Below are 12,279 nucleotides of genomic sequence, written 5' to 3'. Positions count from 1 at the left end.
TATATTCTGCTTTACTGTGTATGTTCCTCTCTTCTTCAAATGCTTCTTGTGAACAACATACTGTAGGACTCTAGTTTTGATCCACTCTGCTATTTGCTTCTGTTTTTATGAAAGAGTTCATCCCATTCTCAATCACAATTATGATTATTGTGTATTGTGTATTTCCTTCCCTATGTTTCCCCCTTTTCAATACTTTTTACTTTCCTTTTAACCCTATCCCTCCTTACCAGTGTTTTGCTTCGGACTACCACCTCCCCAATCTGCCCTCCCTTTTATCAGCATCCCCTCCTTTTTCTTTTCTCTTCCCTCTCTTACTTCTGTCCTCCTTTTTGCCCTCTCTTCTATCATCACGCCTCACTTTTCTTTCCCCTTACCCCTCCTAGTTTCCTATAGGGAAAGCTAGAATTCTCACTCAACTAAGCATGTATGTTAAACCCTCTTTGAACCAAATAGAACAAGAGCAAGGTTCAAACAATTCATACCCCTGCCCTTCTTTTCCTCTAATGTATTAGGTCTTTTTATGCCTCTTCATATGATATAATTTACCCCATTCTGCCTCCCCCTTTCTTTTTCTTCCAGCATCTTTTTTTTTACCACTCAATTTTTATTTATCATCACATCAATGTCAATTTATATCCACATCCCCTATCTATGTATACTCCTTCTAACTGCTGTAATAGAGATACAATTCTTTCTTCCCATGGAGGGATGTAAACAGTTTAACCTTATTGAATGCAATGAGTTTTTTTCCTCTTTCCTGTTTACCTTTAAATACTTCTCTTGAGTCTTGTATTTGAAGATAAAATTTTCTATTCACCTTTGCACTTTTCATCACAAAATTTTGAAAGTTTTCTATTTCATTAAATATCTAACTTTTTGCTTTTTGTAGGGCAATGGGGTTAAGTGACTTGCCCAAGGTCACATAGCTGGGTAATTATTAAGTGTCTGAAGTCTGATTTGAATTCAGGTCCTCCTGACTCCAGGGTTGGTACTCTATCCACTGTGCTACCTAGCTGCCCCTACATGTTCATCTTTACCCATGGAAGATTACACTCAATTTTGCTGGGTAGCTGATTCTTGGTTGTAATTTAATTCTTTTGTCTTCCAGAATAACATATTCCCCACTCTCCAGGTAAACTTAGAGGTGAGGCAAGGTAGAACTGCTAAATTCTGTATAATCCTTACTGTGATTCCTTCATATTTGAATTGTTTCTTTCTGGATGCTTGCAATATATTCTCCTTGATCTGGAATTTGACTACAATATTCCTTAGAGTTTTCATTTGGGGATCTCTTTAGAAGGTAATCAGTGGATTGTTTAAATTACTATTTTATCCTCTGGTGCTAGGATATCGGGGCAATTTTCCTTAATGATTTCTTTTTTTTTCTTTTTTCTTTTTTTAGGTTTTTGCAAGGCAATGGGGTTGGTTAAATGTCTTGCCCAAGGCCACACAACTAGGTAATTATTAAGTATCTGAGGCTGGATTTGAACTCAGGTACTCCTGACTCCAGGGCCAGTGCTCTATCCACTGCACCACTAGCCGCCCCTCAATGATTTCTTAATTAATACTTTGATCATTCCTAAATTGTGTCTCCTGGATCTATTTTCCAAGTCAATTGTTTTTTCCAATGAGGTACTTGACATTTTCTTCTTTTTTTTCCTCTTTTGATTTTGTTTGACTGATTCTTAATATCTCATAGAGTCATTAGCTTCCATTTACCCATTTCTAATTTTTAAGCAATTGCTTTCTTCAGTTAGCTTTTGAACCTCTTTTTTAATTTGGACAATTCTACTTTTAAAGGAGTTGTTTTCTTCAGTGGATTTTTTTCCATTTAGCCAATTCTATTTTTTAAGGAGTTATTTTCTTCAGTCTATTTTTGTGCTTTCTTTTCCAGCTGTTGATTCTTTTCATAATCTCTTATATAATTCTCATTTCTTTTCCCAATTTTTCTTCTACCACTCTTAATTGATTTTAAAAATCCTTTTTGAACTCTTCCAACAGGTCTTTGGAGCTTTGTATCTAGGCATTTTGACACTGTTGTCCTCTTCTGAGTTTGTATTTTGAATCTTCTGTGTCACTATAGTAGTTTTCTATGATTAGGGCCCTTTTTTGTTTTTTACTCATTTTTTTAAGTTGACTTCCACTCAGGGGGCACAAACTTCTTTCACTGGAGTCAGGGTTCTCATCACTGACTTTCTACAATGTAGCTTCTGGAACCAGCAGCTTGCCCACTATGTTAGGGTGGGCTTGCCAAGTCATATCAGTGATACCCTATATTCCTGAGTTGGTAGTTTTCCTAATGAGTCATTAGCCTGGCTTTGTTGCTGATCTGTACTATGGCTAAGAGCCTTCAGTTGACTTGGACATCATTTGCACTGGGCTATGCTCCCTATTTACCCAAGTAAGACAAACCTTTCCTGAAGTCTTTCTTTTTTTTCTTTTTTTTCTTTTTTTAGGTTGTTGCAAGGCAATGTGGTTAAGTAACTTGTCCAAGGTCACACAGTTAGGTAATTCTTAAGTGTCTGAGACCGGATTTGAACTCAGGTGCTCCTGACTCCAAGGCCGGTGCTCTATCTACTACGCCACTACGCCACCCCTTCCTGAAGTCTTTCTAAATTATCTTGGGTTGGAAAATTACTTTGCTCCATCTTTCTGTGAATTCTGTCACTCCAGAATTATTTGAGAGGTTTGATTTAGCATAACATTATTTCCAAGGGAAACTTGGAAAAACTCAGACCTCTTCCTGGCTTCTTTCCACCATCTTGGCTCTGCCTTATTTTTGATGACTAAAATATCATTAAAGCTAGGAGGTATACTGTTAAGAAACAGAGATAATAAATAAAGGAATTCTGAGTACAGAATAAAAATTTTTCTTTTCTTCCCTTATGTTCTTCCCTTGTATGGCAAGCCAAAGAGAAGTTTAAAAATTTCTAACACTAAATCCATGGTTGTTTGAGAAAAGGTGCTATGATATCAACCCAAAACACAGAGTTTAAAAAAAAATCTTGGGGTAGTTAGGTGGTGCAGTAGATAGAATGCCTGCCCTGGAGTCAGGAGTACCTGAGTTTAAATCCGGCCTCAGAAACTTAATAATTACTTAGCTGTGTGGCCTTGGGCAAGCTACTTAACCCCATCTGCCTTGCAAAAACCTAAAAAAAAAAATCTTATATTAGTGGCAGTCAGTTCATTCTGCTTTTCTTTATTTCTTTTTCTTTATTTATTTATGTGTTTATTTGTTTGTTTATTGTTGTGTATGGTCTGGTCTTTACAAAAGAGCTCTTGGAGAGATAAAGAGACACAGTAATTTGTGCACTAAGGTCTCTCTAAAGAATTTTGGAATAAATTGTGAGACATGGAAGATACTGGCACAGGACTACATCAAAGGCAGCACAGAGTTTTATGAGTAAAGCAGAATTGCAGTAGCTAAAAAGAAATGTGAGATGAGCAGATTTAGAAATAGCTCCATTTCAAATGTTCATATGTATTATTTGTGCCTCATCTGTTGTAGAGTTTTCCAAGCTTTTATTGATGACATTTTGGTCTTCTTAAAAGACGACAACCAACCAACCACTACTGGGTTCATACCCCAGAGTATCCTTGGATAAAAAAAAAATAGAAAAAGGATCCAAAATACAAAAATACTTGAAGCAGCTTTTTTTGGTGGTGGCAAAGAATTGGAAACTAAGGGAGTGCCTATTATTTGGGGAATGGCTAAATATGTGAATGTGATGGAACACTTTTTATTTTAAGAAATAAGGGGGAGAGCTAGGTAGCACAGTAGATAGACTACTGTCCTGAAGTCAGGAGGACCTGACTAGTTACCTAGCTGTGTGACCTTGGACAAGTCACTTAACCCCATTGCCTTCCCAAAATAAATAATGAAGGGGATGATTTCAGAGAAGACTTATATGAACTGATACAAAATGAAATGAGCAGAACCAGAAGAATCAATTTCTGTAATCTATACAATAACGATAATATCATAAATACAAATAACTCTGAAAGACTAAGGAATTCTGATGAATGGATATAACATACTTCCTACCTCCTGTCAAACTCAGAGTGCAGATTGAAACTTTTATTTTGGTTAATATGGGAATTTGTTTTGCTTGACTATACATGTTTGTAATGAGTTCTTTCTTTCCTTTCTCAATGAAGGGTAGAGGGTTGGGTTGGAGAGAGAATTAAGATCATAAAATAGGGGTGGCGTAGTGGTGTAGTGGATAAAGCACCGGCCTTGGAGTCAGGAGTACCTGGTTTCAAATCTGGTCTCAGACACTTAATAATTACCTAGCTGTGTGGCCTTGGGCAAGCCACTTAACCCCATTTGCCTTGCAAAAACCTAAAAAAAAAATCATAAAATAAAATTTATTTAAAAAGGAAAGAAAGTGCATTTAGAATTAGAGTTCCAAGATTCATATCCCAACTCAAGTATTTTTTAAATGTCTGATCATAGATCACTTTAGCTCTTTGGACCTCACTTTCTTCATCTATAAATTAAGGAGTGAAGAAGTTGGACTGGATGAGTTCTAAGGTCCTTCCAGCTATAAATCTGATATTAAGAACTTATTGTTGTGAGGGGAAAGGTTTTCAACTTATCAAATTGAAACAGAAATGGTTGCTAAAGTGCTTTGAAGAGATAATAGATACCAGATACCAAAAGAGATAACAGAAGCTGGTAGCCAGGTGCATGAATTGCCCAAAAGAGACCAGAAACACTGTGTACATTTCAGCTATTATTATAAAAATGAGGTTTTGTGAGAAAAATGTAACTCGACTCAGGGCCCCCCAAAGCATATTCAGAGATTTATCCAAGATTATTTGATGAAGTTTATTACAGGAAAATGAAGGCATATTTATCTCCAGAATACTTAAAACCTAGGACTAGATATCCCCCTGAGTACCCAACCTATAAACCTGTGCCAAATAAAGGAGGTTACCTGAAGTGAGTGCTGTTCTAGTTCCTTTAAGAAAATTTATTCAGTTCCAAATTCTCTCCCTCCCCCATTGAGAGGGCAAGAAAAATAAGATCCATAATAAAGACATATGGGTAAGTTTCCCCAAACATTGATAAAAGGAACCCTCAGCTCCTGTACAAATATCCAAGGTAACAAATATAAATCAGGTATGGGACAGGCTTTTATTTCATTCCACAGAAAATGCAGAAGATGCAAAGGACTCAAAGGAAAATATGAAAAGATTCAAAAAAACACAAATCAGTAAAATGGATCATTAACTCTCCCCACCCTAAACCCTGTGCAAGGGGGCTGCTAAACAGGAAATACTTCTTTTCCTTAGATCAGTTCCATCGAAATCACTCATTACAATACCAAGAGTGGAAAGGTCTAAAATCTATGCTTCACCAACTTATAGATCCCCCTTATAAATTTTCCAGTTGCATGAGTCATGTCAGTAAGCATTTTCATTTTTCAAAAGTGAAAGAGCATAGAGCCAAGATGGCAGAGTAAAGGTAGAATATCCCAGAAACTCCCCCAGACCACTTCAAATACTTTTAAATAATGACTCTAACCAAATTCTAGAATGTCATCATTCACAAAAAGACTGAGTTAAACAATTTTCCAGCCCAAGATAACTTGGAAGATCCACAGGAAGGGTCTGTTGCACCAGGGTTGTAGGCCTTGTAGGCCTAGTATTGGCATTGCTGGGTTAAAGTGTATGACTATTGCTCTTTGGGCATAGTAACATATTGCTCTGCAGAATGAATGAATCAGTTCACAACTCCACCAACAATGCATTAATGTCCCAGTTGTCCTACAGCCTCTCCAACATTAATCATTTTTCCCTTTTTGTCATTTTAGCTAATCTGATAGGTGTGAAGTAATACCTCATGGTTTTAATTTGCATTTCTTTAATCAGTAATGATTTGGAGCATTTTTTCTTATGATTATATATAGCTTTAATTTCCTCATTTGAAAATTATCTGTTCATATCTTTTGACCATTTACCAATTGGGGAGTGACTTGTAACCTTGTAAATTTGATGCAATTCTCAAAATATTTTAGAAATGACATCTTAATTAGAACCCCCTAGCTGTGAAAATTGTTTCCCAGTGTTCTGTTTCCCTAGAAGAAGAACAAATTAAAGATCTCCAATTAAATACCAAATTAGAAATTCTGAAAATCAAGTGAGAGATTAATAAAATTGGAAGCAAGAAAAGATTTGATCTAATAAATAAAACTAAGAGTTGGTTTTATGAAAAAACAATAAAATAGATAAACCTTTGGTTACCCTGATTAAAAAAAGAAAGTTTTGATGACTGTTGCTTTATAGTATAGTTTTAGATCTGGTAGAGCTAGGCTACCTTCCTTTACTTTCTTTTTTCATCAGTTCCTTTGATATTCTTGATTTTTTGTTACTCCAGATGAATTCTGTTATTATTTTTTCTAGTTCAGTAAAATAGCTATTTGATAGTTTGATTAGTGTGGCACTGGATAAGTAATTTAATTTGGGTAGAATTGTCATTTTTATTATATTAGCTTGATCTAACCATAAGCAATTGATATTTTTTCCAATTGTTTAAATCTGACTATTTGTGTGAGAAGTGCTTTGTATTGTGTTCACACAGTTTCTGAGTTTGCCTTGGGAGGTAGATTCCCAAGAATATAATGTCTGCAGTTACTTTAAATGGAATTTCTCTTTCTATCTCTTGTTCTTGGGCTTTGTTGTTCACATATAGAAATGCTGATGATTTGTGTGGATTTATTTTATATCTGGCTATTTTACTGAATTTGTTAATTGTTTCAAGTTGTTTTTTAGATGATTTTCTCAAGTTCTCTAAGTATATCATCATATCATCTGCAAAGAGTGAAAGCTTTGATTCCTCATTGCCAATTCTGATTCCTTCAATTTCTATTTCTTTTATTGCTAAAGCTAACATTTCTAATACCATATTGAATTATAGTGGTAATAATGGGCATCCTTGTTTCACTCCTGATCTTATTGGAAATGCCCCTACTTTAATCCCCATTTCATATATTTGTTGATGGTTTTAAATAGATACTGCTTATTATTTTAAGGAAAACTGTTTATTCCTAAACTTTCTAATATTTTTGATAGGAATGGATGCTGTATTTCATCAAAGGCATTTTCTATTGAGCATCTATTGAGATAATCATATGATTTCTGATGATTTTGTTATTATGTTCAATTGTGTTGAGTGTTTTCCTAATATTGAACCAATCCTGCCAACCTAGTATAGATCCTACATGATCATGGTGTATTATCCTAGTAATAACTTGCTATAATCTCTTTGCTAAGATTTTAAGATTCTTAGTAGCAATGTTCATTAGCAAGTCTGTTTTGGTTCTTTCTGGTGTAGGTATCAGCACCATGTTGGTGTCATAAAAGGAATTTAGCAGAACTTCTTCTCCTATTTTTAAAAATAGTTTATATAGAATAGGAATTAATTGTTCCTTAAATGTTTGGTAGAATTCACTTGTAAATCCATATGGACCTGAAAACTTTTTCTTAGGGAGCTTATTAATGGTTTCTTCAGTTTTTTTTTTTCTGAAATGGGGTTAAGTATTTTATTTCTTCTTCAGTTAATCTGCACAGTTTGTATTTTTGTAAATATTCATCCATTTCACTCAGATTATCAAATTTATTGGCATACAATTCAGCAAATAGCTTCAAAATATGTCTTTAATTTCTTCCTCATTGATGGTTGGTTCACCCTTTTCCTTTTTGATACTGGTAATTTGGTTGTTTTCTTTCTTTTTTTAAATCAGATTAACTAAAGGTTTATTTATTTATTTTATTGTTTTTCTCATAAAACAGACTCTTGGTTTTATTTATTAGAGCAATGGTTTTCTTGCTTTCAATTTTATTAATCTCTCCCTTGATTTTCAGAATTTCTAATTTGGGAATCTAATTTCTAATTGGAGATTTTTAATTTGTTCTTTTTCTAGCTCTTTTTAATTGCATACCCAATTAATTAAGCTCCTCATTCTCTATTTTATTCATGTAAACATTTAGAAATATAAAATTTCCCCTAAAAACTGCTTTGGCTGCATCCCATAAATTTTGGTATAATGTCTCATTGTTGTCAGTTTTTTTGATGTAATTATTGGTTATTTCTATAATTTACTGTTTGATCCACTCATGATTTAAAATTGTTATTTTGTTTCCGATTAATTTTTGTTTTATCTTTCTGTGACCCTTTATTACATGTAATTTTTATTGTATCATGATCTGAAAAGAATGCATTTATAATTTCTGCCTTTCTGCATTTGATTAAATGGTTTTCATGCCTTGGTACATGGTCAATTTTAGTATAGGTGCCATGTACCACAGAGAAAAAGGTATATTCTTTTCTATCCCCATTAACTTTCTCCAGAGATCCAACCTATCTAAATTTTCTAAGATTTTATTCACCTTGTTAACTTCCTTCTTGATTTTTCTTGTTTTTTTTTATTTTGCAAGACAATGGAGTTAAGTGACTTGCCCAAGGTCACACAGCTAGGTAATTATTAAGTGTCAGATTTGAACTTAGATCCTCCCAACACCAGGGCCAGTGCTCTATCCACTGTGCCACCTAGCTGCCCCCTTCTTGTTTATATTATGGTTAGATTTATCTAGTTCTGAGAGAGGGAGGGTGATTTGTTGTCCTATGCCTTCTTTTAATTCACTCAGTTTTTCCTCTAGGAATTTGGATGCTATACCACTAGGTGCATACATGTTTAATAATGGTATAGCTTCATTACCCATGGTGTCTTTTAAGTAGATGTAATTTCCTTCCTTATTCTTTTTAATGAGATCAATTTTTACTTTTGCTTTACCTGAAATCAGGTTCGCTACCGCTGATTTTTTTACCTTAGTTGAAGCATAATATATTCTTTCCAGTCTTTTACCTTTACCCTGTATGTATCTCTCTGCTTCAAATATGTTTCATGTAAGCAACATAGTGTAAGATTCTGTTTTTTAATTCATTCTGCTATCAGCTTCGATTTTATGGGAGAGTTCATCCCACTCACATTTACAGTTGATTTATTCTGTACTTCCCTCCATACTATCTTTCCCTATTTATATTTTTGTCTTTCTTTTCCTCTGACTCCTCACCAAAGTTTTACACCCTTTCCCCTTTAACTTTTCTTTAAAAATGTAACTTTTAGTTTATTTTCACTTATACCTTCACCTTCCCTTTAATCAGTCCCTTCTTCCCTTTTCTTTCTCTTCCCCACCCCCATTTCCCTGTAAAGTAGGTTTGGTTTTTAAACCCAAGTAGGAAAGAATCTTATTCCCTCTGGGACAAAGGGTGTTCACACCCTTCTTTCTTTCCCTCTAATATAATAGATCTTTGTGTCTCTTCACCTATGTCTGTTTATCAACAGCAGTACTATCAGTCAAAAACTATCAATCAAGTAACAACAATCAAAGTACCATCAATCAAAGGGTAATTAATTGATTGCTTGATAAACTTAAAGTACCATCAATCCAAGTACAATCACAGGTTGATTGATTGATTGCTTGTTTGATAAGCGGCATTGCCTCATAATCACTAAGTACCCTCCCTCTTTGGTCTTATTAGAAATACACTATCTAAAGTCATTTTTCTTACCCCCTTTGCAAGTACCCTCCAAGGACACACAATCCTCATGAGCCAAAGGATCATGCAAAGCCAAATCATTTTGTGAACCATTTGTACTCCCCTAAGCATATTCTCTCCTATACTCCCCCCCCTTTAATTCCCCAACCAGGGTACTTAAACCTTGTCAACTGAAGTATGGGTGAAATCTAATCCATCTAAGTAGGTTTCCACCCTTTGCCCCTAAAGTTTTAACTAACTATAGAGTCTCTTAAGGGCTCTAAATACTGGGACACTAAGACACTCTATTAAGAGAGACCTTTTGGTCTCTTAAGAATTTAACAATTGCTTATAAGATAGGGGAGAAACTGGCTCTGGACCTCCCACTATAGGATGCCCTCATCAGAGAAAGTGCTAAGCTTTATGAACTAAACAGAATTAAAGTAGGTAAAAGGAAACTGAGTCTCAAGCATAGTGGTATCATCTTGGTCCTCTTCAATAGAAAAGCAATCTCTTCAATTTTATTCAGCCTTTAACTAATACTTGTTTTGTTTTGTTTTCTTCCCCTCTTTTCATTTACCTTTTTATGCATCCCTTGAGTTTTGTATTTGAAGACTGAATTAATTCTCTGTACAGTTCTGGTCTTTTTAATCAGGAAATTTGGGAAATCTTCTAATTCATTGAACATCCCTCTTCTCCCCTGACAGAATATGCTGAATTTGCAAGATAGTAAATGCTGGATTGTAATTCAAGGTCTTTTGCCCTCAGATATTTGGTATCCTAGTGAAGCTTATAAATCCTGTGTAAATCTGATTGTGTTTCCTTTTGTATTTAAATTGCTTCTTTTTTGCTGCTTCCTGTATTTTCTCCTTTATTTGAGAATTCCTGAATTTTTTTTATCCTGGGATCTCTTTGTTTTTTTAATTTTAGATTTTTGCAAGGCAAATGGGGTTAAGTGGCTTGCCCAAGGCCATACAGCTAGGTAATTATTAAGGGTCTGAGGCCTGATTTGAACAGGTGCTTTAGCCACTGTGCCACCTAGCTGCCCCCGGGATCTCTTTCTAGAGGAGTTCTGTGTATTCCTTCTTTTATTATTATTATTTTTTTTATTTATTGAAGGCAATCGGGTTAAGTGACTTGCCCAAAGTCACACAGCTAAGCAGTTATTAAGTATCTGAGGTTGGATTTTAACTCTCCTCCTGACTCCAGAGCTGGTTCACTATCCACCTCAACAGCTAGCTTCCCTCTCTGTGTATTCTTTATGTTTATTTTTTTTGCAAGGCAATGGGGTTGAAGTGACTTGCCCAAGGTCACGCAGCTTAGGTAATCATTAAGTGTTTGAGATCAGATTTGAACTCAGGTACTCCTGACTCCAAGGCCAATGCTCATCCACTGCACCACCTAGCTACCCCTCTGTGTATTCTTTCAATGGCTATATTGTCTTGCTGGAACAGATTTGGACAGTTTTCCCTGATAATTTCCTGAAAGATGTTTTTCCAGGTTCTTTTTTTTTAATCTAGGCTTTCTTTCTAGTAGTCCAATAATTTGTGAACTTGTTTGAGTCTTATATTTTCTTTATGAGGGGAATATATTTCTCTCCTGAATCTATTTCCAGGTCGTTTGTTTTTCCTAAAAGATATTTTATGTTTTCTTCAACCTCTTTTACTTTTTTTCAGCCTCTTTATTTTGTTTGATGGAATGTTGGTGTTTCATAGATTCATTGGTTTCTATTTGTCCAATTCTAATTTTGAGGGTTTCATTTTCTTCATTTAGCTTTTGTGATTCCTTTCCCAGCTGGTTAATTTTACTCTTTGCTGAGTTGCATCCCTTTTCCACTTGAATGATTTTATTTTTTGGAAGAGTTACATTCTTTTTCCAATTGATTATTTTTACTTTTAAAGGAGTTGATTTCTTTGGTCAAATTTTACACAATTTTCCTGCATGACTCTCATTTCATTTTTCCATTCTTCTTCTTTTTTCTGGTTTTTAATTTTTTTTTTTAAGCTCTTCCATAAACTTTTGAATTTGAGTCCAATTCACAGACTCTTTTGAGACTTCCCCCTGAAGGTAATTTTTCACTGTTTTCTTCTTCCAAGGTGACATTGTTATCTTTCTCTGCATAGTAGCTTTCTACAGTGAGCATGCTTTTAGCTTTTTTGCTCATCTTTAAATGTCTGAGCTCTGATCCTGGGGTATAGGGAATATAGAACCAAGCTTTTTATGCTGGGACTGGGATCTGATCCCTGGCTCGTCATTGGCTAATATGATGCCTATGCAGTCTAATCAGTGCCTTTGCAGAGGTTTGTTTCCTCCTTTATGTCCAGATTCTGTCTAGGCAGTGATTTGTTTCCAACCTAGTCTTGTCTTTTGCCCCAGTGTTCCCAGGGTTCAGACTTTTTTGGGGATTGGAACCCTTCTTCTGGCTTGCTATATAATTGCCAAGACCTATACTGTTGTCAAGCTATTGGAACCTGGACTCCACTGTGGCTAAAAGCCTTCCACTGGCTTTCCCACTCTCTTGCCTAACTAGGCTTTACTTTTCCTTTCTCCCAAAGAGATAGACCTTCACTGAAGATCCTCCATGATGTTTACCATTGAAAACTTCTTTGGATCTTGTCTATTTTTTGGCAGGATCTGTAGCTTTAATGTCTGTGCACAGGCTTCATTTAACTTTGTCGCAGGAATGATGCCACCTTGACTCTGCCTGGGAAATTCTCCACACTTTATTGTTCTTA

The sequence above is a fragment of the Macrotis lagotis genome, chromosome 1 (genome assembly GCF_037893015.1).
Source record: "Macrotis lagotis isolate mMagLag1 chromosome 1, bilby.v1.9.chrom.fasta, whole genome shotgun sequence".
NCBI lineage: Eukaryota > Metazoa > Chordata > Mammalia > Peramelemorphia > Peramelidae > Macrotis > Macrotis lagotis.
This window is presented reverse-complemented; position numbering follows the sequence as displayed.